Genomic DNA, 27,294 nt, shown 5'->3' on the forward strand with positions numbered 1-27,294 from the left:
ATGTGACTGTTTGCTTTCCGACCCTTCCCCGGTCTCCATATTAAGACTAAGCATACCGCATCCTTGGTGTTGAGGGGCTGCAGGGTAGCCTAGCAGATGCTGGTCCATCCATCTGACACCTGTTCACCAGGTAGGGTGGCCAGCCACGGGACGCTGACACAGGTCAAGGCCAGGTCACAGAGACTCAGTGGGGGGATGCTCTTTAATCGCCAACTATTGTAGAATATGATTTGAGAAACATGGTGGTGCTATAACTTACTCTATGTACAATGTACAAGATTATGTTTAATCATGAACTTACTAGCAGCCACAAATATTATAAAAAGGTAACTATCAACATTAGGATATGCATAGGAACTCATACTCTTGTGTAAGCCAATAATAACTATCTGTCAGCCACGCCCCTACTAAGATGTGCCTCTTGTTTTCTAATCTGACCTGGTGGATCATAGCTCAGTAACCCAGGATCAACAACGCAATTTAAAGAAAACAAGGGGTTGTTTGTGACCCTGCTGGCTGGGTATAAATAACGCAACGTGTATTCTGTCCAATATTTATGCAAATTGGCTTGTTTTTAACCCAGCATTTTTAAGAGTGTGTTAGTTTACGACTGCAGCGCTCCATTTCAAGGGCAGGACTTTGAATAATTCATCACTATGCAAATGTTTTTTATTTTTTATCTGTCTAAGGGGGAAATTACTGTGACCTTCTATGCAAAACGAGAGAGTGAGGGAAGTGAACAAGTAGGGAAGGATAGGGGAGAGAAGGAGAGAAAGAGAATTGAGAGAGAGAAAAGGCTTTACATAAAAGTCGGAAAATCTCAGCCTTTGAAAAAATGACCATATGTTTCGATGTGATATGGAATCAAGGCCCTTTGCTGTATTCATGAAACTATTCACAATCAATGCAAGCACGATCCAGAAAAGATTAAACTAAGTTTGACCTGTGAGCTGGGACTTCTGGGCTGCCCAGTGTGTCTGAGCCGAGAGGAGATGGCCATTTAGACTCTTTGAAGTCGCGTCGGCTACCGATGGGACCTGGATCAGACCTTGCCCCCAGCTGCATTAACCCCCTAAACCCCAGTTAGGCTACGCCAACATTGAGTCAGGACAACTAAGCCTGAGCCTGCATCCCTGCCTGCCTTGATAGCTGGCTAGCTCCATGCTTAATCTCCCCACTGTACAGCCATGGGCTCAGCTCCATTATTCACACACGCATTATTCAAACTTTAGGATTTGTTAGCACTGCATTTTATTATGTTCCTATACTTGGGATAAATTGACGTTGGAGGGTACATGTTAAGGTCTATGCTGGGGTACTCAAAGTCCATTTACTAAGAATGTAGGGGGTGCTGAGCACGTTATCTCCTTGGTTCCTCTGCGTTTCACTGTCTCTGTCTCTGGTTGTCTGCTGCATATTTACCCACATATAGATCAAAATCACAATATGAAAGTTATCGGACACACACACACACACACACACACACACACACACACACACACACACACACACACACACACACACACACACACACACACACACACACACACACACACACACACACACACACATTTGCCTGATTGTTGGAGGCAGCTGTTTTGGTGATGAAAAGAGGCGAGTCAGAAAGAGGATTGGCAAGGCTGTGAAAAGCAGAGAATTGTTGACAGGAAAGGGGGTGAATTTAGATTTAGCCTCTGGCCACCCTAACAGGCTTCTCCACTGGCAGCCCTTTTCTATGATGACCAATTAAGGTCATTTTAGGGCCCGGGTGAAAAGTAGTGTACTAAATCAGGAATAGGGTGTCATTTGGGATATAGATTATAATGACATTACACGGCCTATCGGAAACTACCTGTCTGTGAGTCACCAAGGGGAGTATTTTCAATAAAGCCTTATCCTATCAGTACATGGGATAAAATGAGACTAATACTGCATAACTCTACATGGAGAAAATGTCAAAACAAAAATCTGATTCTAAATACACTATATCCAAATCTCTGGTGATTAAAATAATTCCAGATTTGTATAAATCTTTGGTGATTAAAATAGAATGACAGTCAGAACCAAGGCAGCAGTCCCATAACTCTATTTCAACTGCAGATGAGAAGTCAGCAAGGTCAAATCCATGGTTTAATCATATAAAGAATTGCACTGTACTATTCAACGTGCGCATTATAATTTATTAATAGAACTTGAAGATATTGAGGTTATACAAATTCTTCAGTATTAAAAACCTCTTAGGGATCCCTTCACCCCATTCCCGCTCGGATCCCGTTAACGGGATTGATTTGACAACATCCTGTGAAATTGCAGTGCGCCAAATTCAAAAACAGAAATACTCATTAAAATAATTCATTAAACATACACGTGTTATACACCAAAACACAGTTTAACTTCTTGTTAATCCAGCCACATTGTCAGATTTCAAAAAGGCTTTACGGCGAAAGCAGACCATGCGATTATCTGAGGACAGCACCCCGCATACAAACACATGAAAATCAGATTTCAACCAGGCAGGTGCTACACAAAAATCTGAAATAACAATATAATTCATGCCTTAACTTTGAAGATCTTCTTCTGTTGGCACTCCAAAAAGTCCCATAAACATCACAAATGGTCCTTTTGTTCGATAAATTCCTTCATTATACCCCCAAAATGTCAATTTATTTGGGGCGTTTGATTCAGATATACACCGGTTCCAACTCGCCCAACATGCCTACAAAGTATCTAATAAGTTAACTGTAAATTTGGTCCAAACATTTCAAAGAACTTTCCTAATCCAAAACGTCAATAATCAATCAAATTTAAGACGGAATATACTGTGTTCAATAGAGGATAAAATCAACGTGGAGCAAGTTCCAGGTCGCGCGAACCAAACAAAAGAGTCCACTTGGCTTGACACTCAGACTGAACAGCCCTACTTTTTAATTTCCCAAAGGAAAAACATCAACCAATTTCTGAAGACTGTTGACATCTTAGTGGAAGCCATAGGAACTGCAACCAGGTGCCTCATAAATCTAGTTTCCCATAGAAATCTAATAGAAAACACATTGAGCTAAAAAAATGTTCGCCTGGATGGATTGTGCTCAGGGTTTTGCCTGCCAAATCAGTTATGTTATACTCACAGACATTATTCAAACAGTTTTAGAAACTTCAGAGTGTTTCCTATCCAAATATACTAATAATATGCATATCCTAGCTTCTGGGCCTGAGTAGCAGGCAGTAAAGAGGTTTTAAAGAGATTGAACGGTACTTTGGCATCTAGTATGCATTTTTTAAACCTCGTGCTTTGAGCTGGATGTGTCAATGTGTAGTTCATACATGCATAATCTACACGCAGAAATACTGTTTTAAATTAGCCACAAAATTCCTAAATTGAAAGTTACTGTTTTTTTGGAACCTGTGCAGAGGCATTTCCCCCACATTTGTGCATTTTGAGGTCGGTTTGGCTTCGTTAAGATTATGAAAAAAGTCTGTAATTTTTTTAACATTCATGTATAATAAAATAAAACTATTATTAGAGATTTTGCATTGCAATTCCAAAGCTCCAAAGCTCCAAAACCCAAAACAAAATATTCCATTGTCTCTGTCAGGTCCACATAGTAAAATAGGAAATTACTATGAAATATTACAAATATTTCAGTTGTGTATATTACTTTGTTTTATTTGATGACTTTATAATTTTTAATTCCTTAAAGTCATCACCTCATCCCAGTGTCCCATATAGGTCTCCTCTTCATTTCCCTTGTGAATTATTTTATTTCTCTCTAGAGAAACGGCGCTTTGGGCTCACAAAAACAACAGAACTAAATGGAATTCAAGTAATTGAACCAACCTCGGTCAATTACTTGTTTAATATCTGAACAACTGACATTTTGGTTAATTGCTCAGCACTATAAAGCGAGGACTTGGTGCACCTATCCGCACGTGGCAGACAGTACACAATTTCTGGGGACCACTTTCATTCGTGAGCGCTACATTCAAAACTACTGGCTGAAACTATACAAAAGTTTGACAGTGCATCTGTCACAGTGTGAATTCAACCTAAATGTACTCAAGCCTTTGAATTATGGACACTATGACAGTTCAACAGCAGTTGGGTCTTATTTTTGAGTGCAGGACTGAGCCATCATGTACATTAACAGAAGAGTATATTTGCAATGTAGATACAGGGCTTTAAGTTTAGTTCTGGCACTGTCGGACCACCACCTGGCGTAGCAGACCCCTGAAGGGCACACTTAATGAAATCACATGCTGTAATGTGAAACCCACATACTCACTGACAGGTATTCATTTGGCCCCAGGAGATGTGTGAATGTTTGTGTATTAGGGGTGGAGGGATGCAGATTCTAAGCCTTTGTCTCGTAAAGTTAGCCCCTGACCATCCCCTTCACCTTCTAACACCAGTTTGCATAGAAGTGTTTGCATCCCAAATAGCACCTTATAAAGTGCACCTCTGGTCAAAAGTAGTGCACTATACACTGAGTGTACAAAACATTAGGAACTCTTTCCATGACATAGACTGACCAGGTGAAAGCTATGATCCTTTATTGATATCACCTGTTAAATCCACTTCAATAAGTGTAGATTGGGAGAAGACAGGTTAAAGAAATATTTTTAAGCCTTGAGACAAGTGAGACATGGATTGTGTATGTGTGCCATTCAGAGGGTGAATTGTGTTGTGACATGACTACTATTAATGGGATGACTGTTATTTTATCAAATCAATTAACTATGTTTAGTTATTACGTGATTCAATTAATCACGTAACAATTAACTCATGAGTTGCGCAGTGGTTTAAGGCACTGCATCTCAGTGCTTGAGGTGTCACTAAAGACACCCTGGTTCGAATCCAAGCTGTATCACAACCGGCCATGATTGGGAGTCCCATAGGGCGGTGCACAATTGGCCCAGTTCAGGGTTGACCGGTGTAGGCCGTCATTGTCAATAATAATTTGTTCTTAACTGACTTGCCTAGTTAAATGAAGGTAACATTTAAAAAAATGCAATCTTGGGGCACCACGGGAAAAGTTATTTAACGAGTTACTATTTCCCAACTTTAAACTCTAAAGATATAAATATATCTTACATTAATAACAGTCAACTTTTTTATTATATTTACATCATATCAGTCTCATTCTGAACGTTGTTGACTTCAAATCTGCACGAACCCTAGTCTAAATGGTGATTCAGCGATACACAGACTGGCTTAATTACTTATTTAGTAACTAACTAAATCATCACACAGAATTACGTAAACACACACAATATAGGTTGAATTGATTACTAACATAATGCAATGAAAAGTCCCTAGTGGACTAACCCGATATGACGGCTGGATACACAATGAAAGGGGTTGGGGAAAGAAAGAGCGGGAGAAGGAGAGATAAGGGAATTCAACTATTGTACATACAGTTGAATAATAGCACCCTAACAACCGATCATTAGGATTTAGTAATGCAACAACATTTTACGCTTAGATGTATTTGTCTGTCGTCTCTCTGTTGAAACCCCTCGATCCGTCTGTGACGAACAGTTTGACAGAAAGTCTAAGTCTCTGGTTGTCCACCAGAGGTTATATTAGGGAAAGGGGATTACCTAGTCAGTTGTACAACTCAATGCCTTCAACTGAAATGTGTCTTTCACATTTAACCCAACCCCTCTGAATCAATGTCCTTAGTAGTTGTAGTAGTAGGCTTTATTTGTTCTGGAAGTGTTTGTTAGACTGGATACATCAGGCATTTGATAGGGAAATGTTCTTCTTTTCTCGTCACGTTACATGCAGAGCTTCAGCCAGTGCATGTCTATATCTAGTCTTCTTCTCTGTTGAGTTTCAGAGGCTCTTACCATTTCGTAACATTCAACTCGGTCACGCTGCACGGTCAAGTAGTTTTAAACCATTTTACACGCCAGTAGCAACCCGGCAATGTACTGGTCTTGTAGTTTTTAAACCATTTTGTAAAGTGTGGACCAAATCCTCACGTTCTCATGTTTTGGTCTAATGTAAATTTCGTTAGTAGTCCTTTTATGCCCTCACCTTGGAGGGTAGTTCCATCACATTGCCACAATGTCTGTGCTCATATGGGCATGGCTACTGACTTGGTAAAAGTCTATATGAAAAATAATTATCTCATTTAGAAGGCTAAAATAACGTTTCATCTTCTCACAAATAGTTTCATATTTAACCATATAAGTTCCACAACATTTAGATGAAAATATGAAAAACTGGGACGTATACATTTGTAGAGTTAATGTTATTTCATTATACCGTCCTTAATGATATCACAAAACAACAACTGATTTGACATGATTATTGTTTGGATGCCCAGCAACAATTTCCCACATTTTTTATGTTCGAAATATTGTTTCAATGCTCAATCTTTTGATGTTAAAATACTGCAAAGTCTCTCTCTGTTGTAAACACTCAAACATTACATTCTCCAAACTGCAAAAGGCCAGAGAAAGAAAGTTTATGACCGGTCATTAAAGTCATCAAACCGGCCCCTCTCTTTGATCCTCAGCCAGGAGGGAAAGTCATGACAATTGGCAAGACAAAAGATTGAAGTGCCTTTGAACAGAGTATGGTAGTAGGTGCCAGGCGTACTGGTTTGTGTCAAGAACTACAACTATGCTGGGTTTTTCACACTCAACAGTTTCCTGTGTGTATCAAGAATGGTCCACCAACCAAAGGACATCCTGCCAACTTGACACAACTTTAGGAAGCATTGGAGTCAACATGGGCCAACATCTCTGGAAAGCTTTCAACACATTGTAGAGTCCGTGCGCTGAAAAAATTGAGGCTGCTCTGAGGGCAAAAGGGGGTGCAACTCAATATTAGGAATGTGTTCCCAATGTTTTGCACACTCAGTGTAAGCTCCCCGCCCACTTCAAACTTTCTGGTAGTTAGCTATGCGAGAAAAAGTACATTATAGTGTGACTATTCAGGACCTTTAAACATCTTAAGTGGAACCACCAGTTCACTAACGGGTGCAATAAGAGATTGGAATAGTTTATAAAAATGTATGTAATTTATATTTGAGAAACATAAGATTGATTAATCAATGCAAAAACATATATATTGAAATCAACCTCAACTAGAAAATGCTGGGAAATATGATAATGACGGGCGTGGTGTTGGTTCAACTCTGGTTATTAAAACTAACACTATAGTTATTTTACGCCACTGAGTGTTAATTTAACTTTTGAATCAACACTATAAATTTAACTCTGAAAAATCAACACCAATTAACACTGGTCAATTTGTTGTATGCTATGAAAGGGACATATCTACAGGTTTCCATGCATTTAAAAAAACGTTGATAATTCCGAAGAACTGTAGATGCCATGTCAAGAACCCTACACTTAACTCAAAGGTTCTTTATTGGGCAAGAGTTCTACAATGAACCTTAACAGCTGAGGAAGAACCATTTAGGAACCATTTTTGTAGTGTAGGGGATAGAGACTGAAACTAAGAGCAGTTCCTCAAAGAGACCCCAGGACCCCACATGTGACGATATTTCAAGGAGCAGACATAGGCTTAAAATGAAATGCTTGCTCTTATCTTCTCCATTTATGGGGGGAAGACGGATTCGGTGCATGTTTCCTCACAGCTTCCCAAAAGGACTACGTTTGAGATGAGAACTGAGACAGTGCAGCTTTGAATTTTCGCAGAAACAAACTCTTCTTAGCCGAACACATAACAATATTGAATGTCTCTTCAATCAATCATTTCTGGTTTGAGAGTCTCTAACTGAGCACTTTGCCTTACAACAAGCTTATTTAATTATTTTGGTTTTTGGTTCAATTTCAACATCGTTTTTTCTCTATCCTGTTCTGTTTTTAGTAAAGACTTGCAGTTGCATGGAGGACAACAGGTGTGGATTTAAGGACCGGTGAAGTCATGACGTTGAAGAGGAGACAATAAAGTGGGTGAGTTCATTTATACTTGCTTTATAACTGTGTTGCACTCCCCAGGGCTACATTTTTGCAGGCGAGAGAAAAGATGCAAATTCTCATTTGAAGGCTGGGCTGCAGTACTGATACCTTATAGCATACTGTCTTCCTATGAACAACTTACATATTCTGTACACACACGTTTTGACTGGGTCACACCGATTCTATTAACACCGTTGGTATGTTAGCCATGATCTGGTCTGTCCAGGCTGCGTCCGACTGTCATCATTATTCACACCGACACACGGGTTTATTTTTTTCATTCAACTTTGACCTTTTCTGACTGAACACTGCATGTGATGGCCACAACCTTGCCATAACCCCAGTTAGAGTCAATTAGTCAAGACACGCATGGACAGAAACTCACTGGAGTGTGGGAGTCTGTCAGGCAGAGATGGAGGGAGAGATGGAGGGAGAGAGAATGAGAGGGGGAGAAGAATAAAGGATCGGAGTCAGACAGGGAATGGGAGGCAGAGATGGAGAGAGGGATAAAAGAGAGGGAGAGAGAGACTGGGGGAAAGAGTGAGATTGGGGCTGAATCATCCATGTGCTCTTTGTGTCTGTCGTCTCAGCAGCTCTCCAGTAGCCATGACCTTTTTCTACACGGTTCAGAACATTTAATGATATTTGGTGGCACAACAGATGTTGGACCCGAGATTATAAGAGTTTAAACTCCAAAGAAAGATGGAAAAGTGTTTGTTAGGAGATAAAAAAGTGCTGAACTTGTTTACTCTCTGCCAGCCATATTCAAACCAACGCTCGCTATGCTCTGAGAGATTGAGAAGAGATTTTTTTAAGTCACATTTAAGTGCTCAATTCTATGTGTTGTAGACTGTCACATATGCCAAACTTGCCAACTGCTCTCATGAAAGAGGACCACAATGGAAAAAAGTTGTGAAAAAATATGTGTTTTTTGCATGGAACATTGATTGGTTGATTAATTGTACGCTACACAAAGATAGATAACATCCCATTTTCTAAATTAATCCAATCTATTAGTAATTGGATGTATTGTACCAACTGCTTGTTCCAGTCTAGAGGACTGAGGTAGTCTCGGTATTCCGTCTTCCCTACCCTGGCTGAATGCAGCTTGTGGCTGATTAAGAATTCCACTTGTTGGCTATCCTTACTCCGTCTGGATTCCGAAAGAAAGAAATGACTTGGCCTGTAAACCAGGAGATACTTAACACCACTATGTTAGGATATAACTATGCCCTCAAAGAAAGGCCTTGTGATATATGCAATGCATTGTCATAAACATTTAATTTTGAAGGCTAATGAGGCTGGTGGAACTGCTCATAGAGGGTTCTAGGAAGAACCCTCCAAAGATAAATGGGTTCTCGCTAGAACCCATCGTAGATGGTTCTATGAAGAACCTTTAGATGATAAAAAGGTTATTTGAAGAACCCTACATATAGGGTTCTAGATAGATCCTCCTCAAAGGGTTCTACCCAGCACCAAAAAAAGATTCCACTATAGGGACAAACCAAAGAACCCTCTATGGTTCTACTCAGCACCTTTTTTTTAACAGACAAAGTACCGTCACCTCAAATGTTCTAACTCTTGAGTCCTGGCACATTCTTTAGAATCAGCCTTAAAAATTTGATGAGTACTGTCACCCAAAAATGAGCATTTTATTTCAGTCCACTTCAAGCACTCTGTGAGTGTGTGAGTTGGTGTGCATCATAATGCTGTAATCCAATGGGGTTGGCTGTGAGTCTTAAACCAGCTTTTAGGTAGCTAGCTGGAGAGTTCAGTGGGTTCAGAGAGTTAGAGTAGAGAACATAGCAGCCAGCAGAACAGGCCTAACAGCCTCTGGCAACATTCCAAATGGCACCCTATTCCACTTATAGTGCATTACTTTTGACCAGGGTAGTGCAGACGAAGTAGTGCACTATAAAGGGAATAAGATGCCATTTGGGACACCCAGAGAACATTTTAGGCTAGCAACAGGACTCTGGGGAGGGGAGCGTTACTGTTGTGTACTGTGTAGTTGGTTGTTAGTGTTCCTATGTCAGATTTAGGTACAATTCTGTTTGGATGCACTTTGACTACCAAAGTATTGGACAATTTTTCAACTGTCAGATAAATATATATTTTCAATCTGAGCCTGTTATTTTGAGTGACGTTAAAACCTCTTAAGACTACAGTGCACTAGATTTATGGGTAATTACTGATAATATGTTTAAATCAGGCTTCATCCAGTGGCCGGCTGCGTCGTTGCCATCCATTTTATAAACTCTTTGCCACGCCAGCCTTAGAAATCTGATCTCCTGGTCGACTCGCTCACAACAAATGTCACTAGATTCCTATCGAGCAGGCGGTTCTAAATATATAACTTTCATAGCTGTAAGTTTTAAGAATGCAACCTACCCACTTCCTTTAACCTAAAACAATGAAAGAAGTCATTTTGTGTGGAAGTAAAACACTTTTGTTTTCACGTCGGAGACAGACGCTAAGCACATCAATAGAACCAAGAAAAAGTGCCCTTTTCACAGCACACCTCCCCTTGTCGGTAAGGTGAACATGCTGTATAAAGGACCAAAATGTTGATTAAATGTTCACAAATGTCATGATCTTTTGGGTAAAGTAAAGTTTTGGGAAGATGTTCCTACATTCTTTAAAATATTGCCCTCTTGCTAGATTGATTAATGTGCAAAATGGCTGTCAGCACAAGTGGATTTATTAAAAGTTGGAATATGTGTGACAAATCGGAAATAACAATATGAATTCAAATTAATTTGGCCTAAGTACAAACATGGCTTCAATACTATTAAAATAGATAGGTTCCACTGCATTAAGAATGTGAACACTAGTGGTGCGTTTGTCAGCTGTTTGTTCACACGCTCAAACCCGCAGTTGCTAATAACCCATCTGGCAATCGCAGTGGTTGGTAGGTGATCAAATACATATGTCATGCAATAAAATGCTAATGAATTACTTTAAAATCATACAATGTGATTTACAATTTTTTTGTTTGTTTGAGATTCCGTCTCTCACAGTTGAAGTGTACCTATGATAAAAATTACAGACCTCTACATGCTTTGTAAGTAGGAAAATCTGCAAAATCGGCAGTGTATCAAATACTTGTTCTCCCCACTGCATGTGATAAAGTGAAAATCTGAGGACGGCACCCGAACCTTACCCAATTATATAAAAAATCCACTCCAGCATTGTCTTGGCTGTGTGCTTAGGGTCATTGTCATGTTGGAAGGTAAAACCTTCGCTCCAGTCTGAGGTTCTGAGCATTCTGGAGCAGGTTTTCATCAAAGATTTCTCTGTACTTTGCTCTGTTTATCTATCTCTCGATCCTGACTAGTCTCCTAGTCCCTGCCGCTGAAAAACATCCCCACAGCATGATGCTGCCACCACCGTGCTTCACCGTAGAGATGGTGCCAGGTTTCCTCCAGACATGACAATTGGCATTCAGGCCAAAGAGTTCAGTCTTGGTTTCATCAGACCAGAGACTCTTACTTCTCATGGTCTGAGAGTCCTTTAGGTGCCTTTTGGCAAACTCCAAGCAGAGTGGCATCCGTCTGGCCACTCTACCATAAAGGCCTGATTGATGGAGTGCTGCAGAGATGGATGACCTTCTGGAATGTTCTCCCATCTCCACAGAGAAACTCAGGAGCTCTGTCAGAGTGACCATCGGCTTCTTGGTCACCTCCCTGACCAAGCTCTAGGAAGAGTCTTGGTGGTTCCAAACTTCTTACATTTAAGAATGATGGAGGCCACTGTGTTCTTGGGGACCTTCAAAGCTGCAGAATTGTTTTGGTACCCTTCCCCAGATCTGTGCCTCGACACAACCCTGTCTCGGAGCTCTAAGGACAATTCCTTTGACCTCATGGCTTGGTTTTTGCTCTGACATGCACTGTCAACTGTGGGACCTTATATTTACAGGTGTGCGCCTTTACAAATCATGTCCAATCAATTGAATTTACCACTCCAATCAAGAAACATAGAAACATCTCAAAGATGATTAATGGAAACAGGATGCACCTGAGCTCAAATTTGAGTCTCATAGCAAGGTATTTCTGTTTTTAATTCTTTATAAATGAGCAAAGATTTCTCAACCTGTTTTAGCTTTGTCATTATGGAGTATTGTGTTTAGTGAAGGGGTGAAGGGTTCTGAATACTTCTGACCAGAACCCTTAGGGCACTACATATGTAGGGAATAGTGTGCCATTTGGTACACAGCCCAGGAATTGTCTTGGGGTGTACATGCAGCTGTCTTGCTTCCATATGTATATCATATAATGTATGCTGAAATTTGGATTCCTGTGTGACGTAAAAGACACTGAATCTCACTGTAGTTCTTGGTTCAAATCCAGATGCATCACATCCATCAGTGATTGGGGTTACCATAGAGCGGCGCACAGTTGACCCAGTGTCGTCTGGGTTTACCTTGGGTAGGCCGTCATTGTAACTAAGAATTTGTTCTTAACTCACTTGCCTAGTTAAATATATGAACTGAATTTGTCTGTTTTTGATGAACTCTCATAGGACATTTTGTATTATAGCCTATGGTATTCATTTGTATGTTGGATGAATAGTGAGAAATTGTATGCTAATGAGATATGTTTGAATACAGTGGATAGTTTAATGCAACATATAAGTACGCTTCAAATGGTTATCCCAAATGCACACATCATTTAATGTGCAGGTCATTATAAAACAATAGAACATTGTGAAATCTGGATGTCATGTAAACATTTGGCACCAAAACGTTCAGTATAGTATAAAAGCCACTATTTGAGCACTCACTGTTAAACTGAAATATGCAAGAAAACCATCTGTATTTGACAATTTAAGGGACTGTATGATAATGAACATTTATTATAATACTCAAACCATTAGAAACTCTATGCATAATGCAACGGGTTTGAATTAATCTATGATTAAAGTATTAATGAGGTCGTAGTAAGGTTTTTTATTACAAAAACACCAGGAGACACCTAGTAAAAAGGCCTTTTGGCTTAAAGCATCTCTGTTCATTAAACTGAAATAATTACCTAATTTGCTAACGTCGATTAACTACATTTTCCCCCCTTCCTCCAGTATTTTTTTCGGTCTTCAAATTATCATGTTATGTGCAAAGGTGCTTGCTGTAATAAACTTTAGGTTTTGAGGTCTCGGTCTCGCATCCTAAACATGGTACTTAGTTCTAGTTCTAATTTACCTGGAATATACTCAAAGATAATATGATGTTAATTCTGCATCCGTCCGCCGCGCTTGTATGATAATTCACAGTAGCCGCGTTATTTGTACCTACGCTTTCTCCCATTCTCCTTTTCGCTAGTCTGTGGCATGGTATTGGCTAGTTGGTTTTTGAATGGATACAGTCCAAAACGGCACCCTATTCCCTAAATAGTACACTACTTTTTGAGGAGAGCCCTACTTTTGGGCCCTGTCTGTCTCTCTGTTTTACCCTGTCTGTCTCTCTGTTTTACCCTGTCTGTCTCTCTGTTTTACCCTGTCTGTCTCTCTGTTTTACCCTGTCTGTCTCTGTGTTTTACCATGTATGTTTCTGTGTTCTCTGTGTTTTATCCCGACACATCAAAGGTCACCCACACTAAACGTTTTCTACTTAAATTTCTCCCAATTTTCATTTCATTTTCTTATGCAGAGAGTTTAAGAGGGCTTGGATGAGAAACAATCCTTCAGTTGGAATGAAGATGAAAACCAGAGCCCTCTTCAGCTCTGAGAACAGGAGACTTTTAATTTGGCTCTATACTCACGCATTTTGGATTTGAGATCAAATCTTTCATATGAAAATGAATGTAGTCCTGCATTGTGGCACTTCGGGAAGCCGTCATGTTATACTGATCGTACTATACGTATGTGTACATGTACATTTGGTTTTCCTTCTTCGATTGAGCCTTCTTTAGACTTCTTTCAATGATGTTCCTATCGGCGGATTCCATGTCCCTCTCCCAAGGTGGGCTATTTTGAAAGGGAGGCGGACACAACACGAAACTTAAAGAACTGACCAGACCGCAATGGGATAAGATGATTCCTCTTATCAACACAAATTGGAGAGGGCAGGGTGAGAAGATAGGGAGAAAAGGGTGGAAGCGGATGTTCTGTTTGAATCAGAAGGCATGTTGAGAGATGGGAATGAGAAGAATTTGATTACAGTGGAGAATATGATAGGAAATAAGAGAAGTAAAGTGGTAGTGGAATCTAGTACATCCAAGCCTAGTTCTGATTATTTTTGGGACGGAGTAAGGCTTTTAGATTGATGTTGTTACCTGGGAGATCCGATTGAATTCTCTACAAAATTGTGGATGTGTTGGATGAGATGGTGTCGATGAGAGTGACGAGAAGTCGGCTTATTTTGTTTTTTTTGTGTATCAAATTATATTTGTCACATGTACCACAACAGGTCGTACCTAGTTTCGCAGTTATCCTTACCACCCTCCCGGGTGGCGCAGTGGTCTAGGGCACTGCATCACAGAGCTAGCTGTGCCACCAGAGACTCTGGGTTCGTGCTCTGTCGCGACCAGGACGTCCAGGTGGATAGGGATGTCTGGGTTAGGGAGGGTTTGGCTGGTTGGAATATCCTTGTCTCATTGCACACTAGGGACTCCTGCACTGTGTTTCCTCCAATACATTGGTGTGGCTGGCTTCCGGGTTGGGTGCGTACTGTTTTAAGAAGAAGTGCGGCTTGGTTGGGTTGTGTTTCGGAGGGCTTCGACCGTACGGGAGTTGTAGTGATGAGACAAGATAGTAACTACTAACAATTGGATGCCACGAAAAGGGGGTAAAATACTCCTCTTCCTTTATTTCAATACCCCGTACAGTATGTGGCATCAATACACCAGTAGGCGTGATCTGCCATAAAACCTTAAAGATGAAGAAAGAAGAACACAAATTCAACGCAAAACTTAAAGAACTGACCAGACCGCATTTTTCTATGTTCTCTTAGCTAGCTACATGGAGATATTCAACCATATGCTTCAAACGGAATATAGCGAAGAGGATTTGAAACAAAGATTTGGATTTAGCTACCAGCTCAGCTACAGCCGATGCCAGCACCAAGAGGGCAGATGATAAATAGCTAGCTAAGTAAGTTATTTTTTATACAAGCCATCTAGCTTGCTAACTTTAGTGTATCTACTGAATTGCTGAATTGCTGTGTGTATTGCTGGCTAACATACATTGGGGAGAAATCGAATTGTTAGCTAAAGTAGGTAACTCAGCTAGCTAGGTAGTTAGCTAAGTTAGCTAAACAGTTAGCCATATGTATGACTCAAAGTAGAAGAGGTTTTTACAATAGGAGATCTAGTTATTGTATCTTGATTGTAAAATGTCTTCTATTTTTAGTCATAGATATGGCTACAAAACAGCAAGCTACTAATGTTACAACCAGCCGCCTAAAGCTAGGTTTACCAGCAAATATTACCACATGACTGGAAATGGCTAGTTTGCCTGGCACCTGCTAACTTGCTTGGTGCCAAGCCTTACATTTGTAACTTGTTCGCAAACATGTCTCACATCAACCACTGTAAACTTAAATAATTTGACAAGTTAGTTATCAACATAATTGATGAGGATTGACATATTGATTATGATTATGACAGTGGATGCTTTTCAATTTTGCAAAATGGCTATCCAGCAAGCTAGCTAACTAAGTTTACTAACAGTGAGGAGAACAATAACACAACCATTTACTGCTGCAAATCTCTGAAGCTGATGATCTGGTTATACTAGAAAAAATGTTGGCCTAAGTGTGGCTGATAGACGTGGCTGTGGCTAGGTAATGTGTGTCTAGCTAGGTTTGTGCTGTTTGGTCACTGTGCAAAAGTTAAGGGTTTTGCCACATTTATTTCTATCAGGATTAAATGTAATCTCTTCCTGTGCACATGTGTGCCATGTTCAACTATCCTACCCTCATTGTGATGTTATGCTGGCACAGTATGATTTTTATTGAATTTTTTGTCTTACAGACAATGTCGTGTGGTGCCTGGGCTTCTTCCTGGAGAAAAATTGGATTATAGATGAGGAGAACAGAATTCCTTTGCCTGCATGTGTCATTGGAGCAGAACTGTATCCCTTGAACTGTATCTATCTCACGATGGTTTGGACATCATGCTTGATTTCAAGCAGTAGATGACTCAAGAGGAGCTGAATGGCAGTTTGATCATGACAACACCCCTCTTATCATTTGCTCTACAATAGATGTCTGTACCTTATACTAAAGACACACTCACACACAACACATCAGCTGCTGCTAAGTTGAACAGCTGTACAAGTATTCCATGAACATTACTACACTGATCATACTGTATTTTCTTACCATTTGTGTCTTTGTAAATGGCAAGTTCACCACTTCTCCCATCAACTGCTGATCACCAGTTCCCTGCGCTCTACTCCACATAAGTCACACTCGGACTACACTGTTCATACTGTTACCATTTAACATTCTAGTTGAATACCCAGTTCGATTTTTAAGTTAGCATTAGTGTACACTCCCATTGACCAATTAATTGTTTGGATATAGCTGCATGTCTGACATCTGTTTGATGCTAAAGAGCCCTGTACAGCTTATATAAATATATCCTGTGAATCCATACAGGTAGAACATTTTTGAAGATTGATAGAAAATATCCATATTTTATTGTGGTTCTACACCACAAGCCCGAATCAGGCGAAACAAATTCCAGGTTTTGCTTATTTATTACCGTGTCCTAATCCCAGGAACCAATATAATACTTTCAGCTAAGAGTTACGTACTTCTAGTTCTGCCTGTTTCAGCATAGTTCTCCGATTATGGTTTTCTACTAGAAGCATGCCAAACGAGGCAGAGCAAGAAGTATGCATCGTACGGAATTAAGGAATTAGACTGTTGGTTCTGTGAATCGGACAATGAATAGATGCCCACACATTTTATTACAGTTTTTAAAAAACACAGTAGTTGTTCAAAGTGCGACCTTTCGCTGTACAAAAATCTGTCAACATTTAGAAATACAAAGGAATAGCATTATTTACATACATACAAACAGTATCAGTTTGAAAACCCTGCACTAAATGCTACAATAATATCTGCATAAACACTACACATTTTTTACCATAGTCAATACTACAGTATTGAATTTGCATGTATCCTTCTCTCCCCCATGTCCCAATTTGGGCCACCCATAAGTGAGAAACCTACATGCCAATATAGACCGTATTGTGTTCCATAGAGTTAATAGGAAAAAGTTAAAGTGCTGAACTTTCTCGGCAGAGCCCAGGCTTTATATTACAGTTTCAGAAATGTTTTATTTACTATGGCTGTGATATGTTTTAATCAACCTTAGTTTATTGCAGTGACTGTGAATGGCTACTCTAATGAGCTTTGCCCTCACACTATTTGTATTTTGATCTGATTTGGCCTAGTTTGGGTTGGCACTCATTAGAATAATACCCAGCACTGTGCTTTGCCAGTGTTAATTTTTACATTTACATTTTGTTAATTGAGCAGATGCTCTTATCTGGAGTGACTTACAGGCAGGGCATTAAACTAAGTTAGTTACTGTTACGTTACTGTTACAGAGAAGGTTGTTGTAACTAAGCGGGCTACTTGCAAGTTTATTTTTGTATTAGGAAATACAAAATACGTTAATTCTAATTCAACTGTTACACAATATATACATTGTAGTTCAGGTCAGTGAAATACAAATGACAGAATCGGTATGGAAACTATTGAAATATATAAAATACATGTAACTGAAATACTGCCTAACCTTGGCACTAGCTGCCTGCACTGCAAATCAGTTTAGTAACCACTGTTCTTCCGGTAATGCACTGTACATTCTAGAAATACAGCATGTTGCTGTACTCAGGTGTTACAGTAATATGCTGTAAATTTGTGTTTCCGTAAAGGTCCTGTAAATCTAAAGGAATTTACTGGTTTCTGTGCTGCCAGTGTTTCACTGGATATTTACAGTAACCTACTGGCTACTGTGCTGCCAGTAATTTACTGTAAATATTACAGGATTTTTTTTGTGTAGTGCATAACTTTTGATCAGGGCCCATAGGGCTTTTCTGTAGGGCTAAGGCCACATGTGTGCTCTCATCCCTAAAGAACACATTGACTTAGGTACAGAGATGGGCAGTATTTCTGTTACTTCTGAGTATTTTGTTCTGTAATTTGTATTACACTGGGCTGAACTACAATCCAATGTATTTAATAATAAGATACTTTTGAGAGCTGTAATTTATATGCTCAAAATAAAAAATACATTTCTATACTGTTTTTTTTATAGCGTTTACAATTTTGTGGCCCCCTTTAACCCTGCATTGGTATCACACTATGGTGTGATAAGACTAGGGCTGTGGCAGTCATGACATTTTGTCAGCCGGTACTTGTCATGCGTTCTCACTGTAATTAACCGTTAATTAACATAAACATGTTTAACCGCCATTGTTACATCTACATTTGAAAAAGTTGAAAAGTCCATTTAATATAGCCTTCACCATCACCATCACTTGCGTTTCCAGCAGAGAGAGGCAAATGCATTGCTGCTATGCTTGTGTAGCAAGAAAGTTAGGGGATATCTAATCAATGGAAGATGGAATTAAAATGACAGAATTCAAATTGAAATGAGAAAGAAAGACTTCAATGACCAAAAGCCAACAAGTAAGTAGGCTGCTATTGACGTTATAATCTGGATAGAGTAATTGTAGAACGGCGAGAAGCACAGTAGCATTATAGCTTGCCTCAATTAGCCTAGTTTAGCTTCTCTTGGTTTGATGCAGGCAAGACAGGTACTATGTAATGGGATGGGATGATAAATAACTAACTAGCGTGAGATAACAGTGGTTGCTGTCTCTCCTGCCGTGCCTGCCCTGAGGCTTGTAGTGCTCTGAGCATCCAGTGTCTCACACATTCACACTTGCACTTCGTTCCCTAATAGCCTTCAGCTGCTCGCTCTTTGCTACTCTTTGCCGCTCTCTCTCTCAGGATATTTACCATATCCTGACAAATTCTGAATCCAGATGATATTGGGATTACACATGGTCATTTTCTATGGCTGGAAATGGACTCATTCAATATCCTGAGATATGTGACATCCTATTTTCTCTTTTCATATTGACAAATGCTGAGTGTATACATTGCATATCTGTGTTTTCTCAGCACAATCCAGATATGAAGCTATATTGATTCCAGAGTAGCTAATTTGAGATGTTTTAATTATCTTGTTTAACTAGAAACAAGAACGTAAGCTAATTTGTCCAGCAGCCAGTAGGGCAAACTAGCAAGGCATGATAGGGTGATAAAAACTAACTGGTAGCCTAGCTAGCTAACAAATAATGAAATTGCCTTCCCTTCGTGGAAAAACATTTTATGAAGCCTCAATGTGATGGATAACCATTAAAACGTTTAGTATTGCTGGTTAATATAAGATAGCTACCTAACTTAGCTAGCTAGCTAACTAGCAACTTGGCGAGCTAGCTAGCTTGTTCCAGTTAGGTTTCGCATCATGAATGACACAGGTAGAGTAGCTACCTTGTGGTATGGTTATGTGAAATGACAGTACTTTCTTGCATTTACATTACATTTACATTTAAGTCATTTAGCAGACGCTCTTATCCAGAGCGACTTACAAATTGGTGCGTTCACCTTAAGACATCCAGTGGAACAGGCACTTTACAATAGTGCATCTAAATCTTTTAAGGGGGGGGGGGGGGGGTGAGAAGGATTACTTTATCCTATCCTAGGTATTCCTGAAAGTATTGCAATATCGACACAAATTTGATTAATCATTTTATGCATTGACTGTTTGGAGTGGGTCACAGAACCAACACTACCACCACATTGGGTCTGGACTGCAAGGGACCACCACTGATGACCCAATCTTCACCCATCACTTCTGTCGTCCATAACAACCAGGGAAGGCAGACCTATTGAGAGTGTGTCTTTTATTTTCTGTTAAATAAATATACATTTTTAGCAAAGATTGGCCTACCTTTGCATCTTTGCATGAAACATGTTGTGATTGGAACTGTGCAATTTTTAAACAGAAATGAAAGAGATATGCTTTGGAAATAGCAACTTGGATTAAATATGATGACATTTGTCTTTCCGTGCCTTGTAAACTTCTACTGAATATGGTGCAAATATGGTGCAAATGTATTCTCAGATATGTCCCGGGAGGCCCTAATATGGCTAACTATTTTTATATTTTTTTCATTGGCAAGATTAGCAAACTTAGGCATGCCATGCCAGCAAAAAAAACGCTGACTCTACACATCCAAGTATGTGAGCGTGGATGAGGTGAAAAAAATGTTCTTGTCTATCAACAATGACAAACCAACTAATAACTTGGATGGAAAATAACTGAGGATAATAGCAGACGATATTGCCACTCCTATTTGCCATATCTTAAATTTAAACCTACTAGAAAGTCTGTGCCCTCATGCAAAGGTTATTCCGCTATATAAGAATCGTAAAGCCCCCTTTACTGGCTCAAATAGCCAACCAATCAGCCTGTTACCAACCTTTTGTAAAGTTTTGGAAAAAATGGTGTTCGACCAGATACGGTGCTATTTTACAGTAAACAAAATGACATCAGACTTTCAGCACGTTAATAGGGAAGGACATTCAACAAGCACAGCACTTACAGAAATGACTGATGATTGTCTGAGAGACATTGAGGGTAAAAATATTGTTGGGGTCTGCTGCTGTAAAAATGTATGTTATTGCTTTACATCCCCTGCTATATTGTGTATAAAGAGTTAACTGTCTAACAGAACACAGAGGGTGTTATTTAATGGAAGCCTCTCCATCATTCCAGGTAGAATCATAAATTCCACAGGGCAGCTGTCTAGGCCCATTGCTTTTTTCAATCTTTACTAACCAGATGCCACTGTCTTTGAGTAAAGCGAGTGTGTCTATGTATGTGGATGACTCAACACTGCAGTTAGTTTCAGAATGGGTGGCAAGGAATAAGTTAGTCCTAAATATTTAAAAAAACTAAAAACTTTGTATTTGGGACAAATCATTCGCTAAACCCTAAACTTCAATTAAATATTGTAATAAATAATGAGGAAATTTAGTAAGTTGAGGTAACTAAACTGCTTGTAGTAACCCTGGATTGTAAACTGTCATGGTCAAAGCAGCCAACAAGTGCTCAGCATATGTGGGAACTCCTTCAAGACTGTTGGAAAATGATTCCAGGTGAAGCTGTTTGAGAGAATGCCAAGAGTGTGCAAAGCTGTCATCAAGGCAAAGGGTGAAACATTTGAAGAATCTAAAATATGAAATATATTTTGATTTGTTTAACACTTTTTTGGTTACTACATGATTCCATATGTGTTATTTCATAGTTTTGATGTCTACACTATTATTCTACAATGTAGAAATAGTCCAAATAAAGCAAAACCTTTGCTCAAGTAGGTGTCCAAACATTTGACTGGTACTCTAGTTTATACCGTATACCGGGGTATTTTGAAATATCGATGGTCTGATTTTCAATACCTAAAAAACCTAACAGCGACAACATCGGAGAAGGTGTGTTTGCAGAGTGACGTGGTTTACATAGTTAGATAGCTAATCTACTGGTATAAAAAATGTACTGTAAGGTGTCAGCAAATGTAATGAAAAGTTTACACTATTCATCTATGGCACATATACTGTACTTATATTTTTCCCCTTTCATCTGTGTCTGGTGTTAGCAAGTTACTGGCTAGCTAGGGCTTCAGTCAGCATGGATTAATGGGTTTTTCAAACTCTGACGCATTTGTCATGTCAACACATCTGTCAGTGCTGCTTTAAATTGCATCCCTAGAGACCTACCAAATTGGAGATGTAGAAAAGAGGCACATTTTCAATTTTGTTTGAGTTTCTTTGTGTGTAGCAAAATTAGCTTGAGATTATTTTACTCCAACATTTCTCACTGTGTCTGATTTCTTGACATAGGCATTTCAAAGAGCTGATAGTCAAGGTGAGCTCATGAATGTAAGCTCCCTTCCCACTCAGCCTGTCTTTTCAAACTTCACTGTAGTTAGCCATGACAGAAACAATACTTCCCCCCAAAAAATTGCATTCCTAACAAATATTATGGGTGATATTTTAGTCACTCAAAAGGCTATTTTACATGGGTATCTGCATGATTGCTTGGGACCTTTTAACATGTTTTGACAATACAACAGAACAAATCAATCTGAATGACATTTACTCTCATGGGTAGGCGTAAATAACTATCTGAAAAATAACTATACCTCCAGTATTCTGTTCAGACCAGGTGGAACATAGCTCAATAACCCAACTAAATGACCCACTTCCTGGGTAAAAAGTAACTCAACGTGTGTTCTGTCCGCTACTTACCCAGCGCTGGGTTGTTTTTTTACCCAACGCAGGGTTGTTTTTAACCCAGCATTGTTTTCGGTAATGTGGTGTTCTACATTATGGATGAAACCTACCTGACTCCCCATTTTGACATACCAATTTTACCACGGCTCACATCTGAATAGACAGAATGCAGCCTGACACCACAGTTTTCACTGAGGAAAAGCGGCTTGTAATTTCTGTCAAGTTAGCATGCCTTTATGCCCCAGACATAGACGTGGCAGACGGTAGAGGAATCCTAACTTGACAGGAGACATAATTGAGTCTATTTTTGATTACATAACGTAAGCCCTGCTGATGCCAGTTGTTTGGTACTTCTGGACTTTCTGTAACTATTCCATAGGGCTGGGTTTCCCAATCTCGTTCCTAGGTGCAAGTTTTGGTTTTTGCCTAATACAACACAGCTGATTCAAAAAAATCTAAGCTTAATGATGAGTTGATTATTTGAATCAGCTATGTAGTGCTAGGGCAAAATCCACCAAAACGTGCACCCAGTGGGGGCCCAAGACAGAGTTTGGGAAACTCTGCCATAGGGGACTACTTTAGACATGGCCCTGGTCAAAAGTAGTGCACTATATTGGGAAAGGGTTTATATTTGGGATAAAGACTCTGTTCTAATCTGAGGTCAACTGGGAGTGAGCTGCTAACCTGGTCTGGTCTGACCTGACACCTGCTCACTAGCAGCTCGATGGGTTGGTATCAAAATCTCCAGTGTGTGATGGAGAGTGGGAGTCATGCCTCTCAGTGTGTGCGTGTGTTTCCGGTGTGCGCCGCGTCTTAACTGCGTCCGCCAGACCCGCCTGAGTGGACTCTTCTCTCCAGTTGCTCAATCCCTTCTCCCCCAGCCATCAATTGTCTGTCTCTAATACGACAGGGCCGCAGAGAATGGACAAGATAGAGAAGAGGACGAAGCAATACTTGAGTCCCAAATGGCACCCTATATAGTGCACTACTTTTGACCAGAACATTACGGAATGTAGGGAATAGGGTGCCCTTTGGGGACGCATCCATAGTCCGACTTGTTCAACCTCTGGTTCCGCGCGCGCACACACACACACACACACACACACACACACACACACACACACACACACACACACACACACACACACACACACACACACACACACTTACACTTACACTTACACTTACACTTACTTACTTACTTACACTTACTTACTGACTTACTGACTTACTGACTGACTGACTGACTGACTGACTGACTGACTGGCCGGCATGTGAACCCACTATGCCCTAAGATTCTCAGAGGTTAAGCCGATAGCCCAGTGTTAGTCTCAGCCATGGAGTATAGAGGAAATCGCATCAAAGCCTCAGTCAATTGAACCCTTGCAATGAAGAAGCATTATGTGCTGTTTGAAGAATTCTGATACTGTCGAATGTTTATACTTTTTGGGAGTGTCATTATTGAAAGATCATGTCATCACACTTCTCTCTTTCAATTATACTTTATCGTTTTTTATTTTATTCTTATTTTTATTCATCAAGTCTATCTTATTGTTTTTCAAAACGCACGTTTATGGTTCTTCATCTGTAGGATTCAATTGGTGGCTTGGTGGATGTGGACCATTAGGGTGAGTGCTGATTCCCAGAATGTTTAATGCCTATTTCTTGCAATGGGGATTGCTTTTGTTATTGCTTTGTTTGTCATGTGTTTTTATTCTATTTCCTCCCCTTTATGATTGTTTCCCAGCATTAGCGTGACTAAACCACAGTTTTTGGCTTTAAATAATATAAATCTAAAGAAGGCCACGATATAAGAGATTGACCCAAACAGAAATCCACCATAAGGCCGTGGTGACAGCATATAGGTCAAAGCTTAAATCCTTGTATGGAGCTATTCTTTTTTTTTAAATGATGGGGGGCATTAGTACCATATTTCAGGAGGTCGCATTTAGCTGCTACGCATTTGAATGTGTCTCAAATGGCACCCCACAACCACTCCTTAGTAAAAACAGTAACAATAGCCTTTAGGTGCCTGTAAAAAAACAAACCTGCTTTCTGGATTTTGTGTGTTTTTCGGGAATTTATAAAACACCTCTTGTGATTCTATAAAAGATTTCATGTTTTCATCCACACAATGTTTATAATGTTAATAAATTGACTAAGCCACATATTAAATTGTCATTAATTCATTATCATTAATATCAGCTAGTACTGCCTACTCTACTACCACTATCGTACTATACTGATAGTGGTATTGTGATGTATCTGGATTGTTAGCAGATTTTTCCCACATCTAGGTCATGGCCTAGGATGATGAATGATACCGCCATGTGCTATATAAAACACGCTAATGTAATGGTAAAGCACCCATTGGTAGCTAACGACGCTAGCTAACTCCCAAGGGCAGACTGTTTCCTTATCTCAGCACTTCTCTACGTGCAGAAAAAGGTGTCCCAGATATAGCTGTCATGTTCTGACCTGAGTTCTTTTGTTATGTCTTTGTTTTAGTATGGTCAGGGTGTGAGTTGGGTGGGTAGTTTATGTTCGTTTTTTCTATGTTGCGTTTATGTGTTTTGGCCTGGTATGGTTCTCAATCAGAGGCAGGTGTCGTTCATTGTCTCTGATTGAGAATCATACATAGGTAGCCTTTTCCCACCTGTGTTTTGTGGGTGATTGTTTTCTGTTGAGTGTTTGTATCTGCACCAGACAGAACTGTTTCGGTTTCGTTCGTTCACTTTGTTGTTTTTGTTCAGTGTTCTATTACTTTATAAAAAATATGGACACTTACCACGCTGCGCATTGGTCCTCACCTCCTTCCACCGCCAATGGCCGTTACAATAGCCTGATTCACACACCTGAGTCCCACCTCAAAAGGAATTGTTAGATATGTGTGTGTTAAGTTGAAAACAAGTAAATACTTAAATAATCCAGTGCCTTACTTTTTGTAGGTCAGTATCCTAAACTTAAAAGGCTCAAATAGATTTTTTGAATTTCAGTGTATCTCACTTTTGGAAGAATTCTTGGAATACAAGAATGAAATGACTGGACTCATACACACAAACACCCACCACATAGTTTTTAATCTCAAATCCATTTGGGTTAATATTTTGAGGTTGTTGATTGGTTTTTGTTGTGGTGTTACACAATTATTACTATTACTTGTTGTGAAGTAATAGTAATAACTTTCCTATATACAAATATAAAAACTTAATCCACTGCGTTGTTAAAATGCAAATTTCTGATTGGTTTGAAGGGCACTCTAGAGGGTGCATTATTTCCTTATAATGCACAGCAATATTCAATGGCTCTGTTATGCATCGTAGCACACACCTTCCATGCCGTGCACAATATTCCATAGACTGCATAGCGCATAGTTGATTAACCCATACGTATTTCCTGATCTTTGGCACTTCTTGTGTAGGGATCGACAAAATTGTATTTGTCACCATATTCTCTATATAGTGCACTGCTTTGGACCAGGGCCCATATGGCACTGATCAAAAGTAGTGCACTATGTTGAGAATAGGGTGTCAATGGGGCTGTGATCAAAAGTGGTGCACTATGTAGGGAATAGGTGCCATTTGGGATGGAAACTGACTGTGATGCCTTTCAGTTCCTGAACAAGGATAAACATTTGAATGCTAGGGGAAAAGCCTGTCATTTAACATGGTTCTCATGTGTGGCCCACTTGAAGAGAATGTCAGGAGTGGCAACTTGCATGTTAAACCACACATATTATCCTGTTGGTGGTGGTCCCAAACTGCAAATCACTTTTCACAGCTGCACATTAGTATGAGTTGAAAACGCATGGTTCCTGTTAGGCAAATCCATGGTTTCCATGGTGATGCTATCCCAGCTATATACACTGATTGTACAACACATTAGGAAATCCTTCCTAATTCTGTGTTGCATCCCTTTTTGCCCTCAGAACAGCCTCAGTTCGTCGGGGCATGAAATCTACAAGGTGTAGAAAGCGTTCCACAGGCTGGCCGATGATCACTTCAATGCCTCTCGAGTGGCGCAGCGGTCTAAGGCACTGATCTCAGTGCTGGAGGTGTCACTACAAAATCCCTGGTTTGATTCCAGGCTGTATCACAACAGGCTGTGATTGGGAGTCCCGTAGGGTGGCATACAATTGACCCATCATTGTCTGGATTTGGCTGGTGTAAGCTGTCATTGTAAATAAGAATTTGTTCTTAACTGACTTGCCTGGTTAAATTTAAATTTAGAAAATCCCACAGTTGTGTCAAGTTGGCTGGATGTCCTTTGGGTGGTGGACCATTCTTGATATGCACAGGAAACTGTTGAGTGTGAAAAACCCAGCAGTGTTGCACTTCTTGACACACTCAAACCGGTGCGCCTGACACCTACTACCATGACTTGTTCAAAACCACTTCAATATTTTGTCTTGCCCATTTACCCAGTGAATGGCACACACACACAGCCCATGTCGTAATTGTCTCAAGGCTTAGCAATCATTCTTTAACCTGTCTCCTTAAGTAGATTTAACAAGTGACATTAATACAGGATCATAGCTTTCACCTTGATTCAGCTGGTCAGCCTATGTCATGTAGATGGCAGGTGTTCCTAATGTTTTGTACACTCAGTGTATAATACACTGTATAGCTCCCAGTAATCAATTTAAAAAAAATCTTAGATCAGCTTTAATATTGTATATAGATTGTGGCTTCTATCAATGTAATTATATGCGTCATTTCCAATCACCCATTTTTTGGTTAATATATTTTTGTTAATGTATTTTCCTTGTTTATTGTTTTTTCCTAACCCTACCATCCCTCCCCTAATTGGAGTAAACTCATGAACAACATACATAGGTTTCTACTTCCAGTTTGTAAATACTACATACATTTTACGGACACAGTATATTTTTACATTAGTTACCTTTTATTTTTTGTATTTTTTGTCCCACCCTTCTGCTTCCCTCAACACCTCCCATCTATCTCTGAATATTATAAACGTTTTATTCATATTTGCCATATATCTTTTAACTGTGGTGTGATATTTCACAAATGTTCGTTCTG

The 27,294-nt window shown here is 39.7% G+C and overlaps 1 long non-coding RNA gene across 1 annotated transcript in view; it reads left to right on the forward strand.

Moving 5' to 3' along the window:
* LOC135563881 (uncharacterized) overlaps positions 1–18,227 on the forward strand; it is a 90,985-nt gene extending 72,758 nt beyond the window's left edge. Inside the window, exons 2-3 of the long non-coding RNA XR_010460623.1 lie at positions 7,844–7,929; positions 15,903–18,227. This is a non-coding gene — a long non-coding RNA (uncharacterized LOC135563881). The remainder of the gene's footprint in view (positions 1–7,843; positions 7,930–15,902) is intronic.
* Positions 18,228–27,294: the final 9,067 nt, after the last annotated feature.

The sequence above is a fragment of the Oncorhynchus nerka genome, linkage group LG22 (assembly GCF_034236695.1).
Source record: "Oncorhynchus nerka isolate Pitt River linkage group LG22, Oner_Uvic_2.0, whole genome shotgun sequence".
NCBI classification, from domain to species: domain Eukaryota; kingdom Metazoa; phylum Chordata; class Actinopteri; order Salmoniformes; family Salmonidae; genus Oncorhynchus; species Oncorhynchus nerka.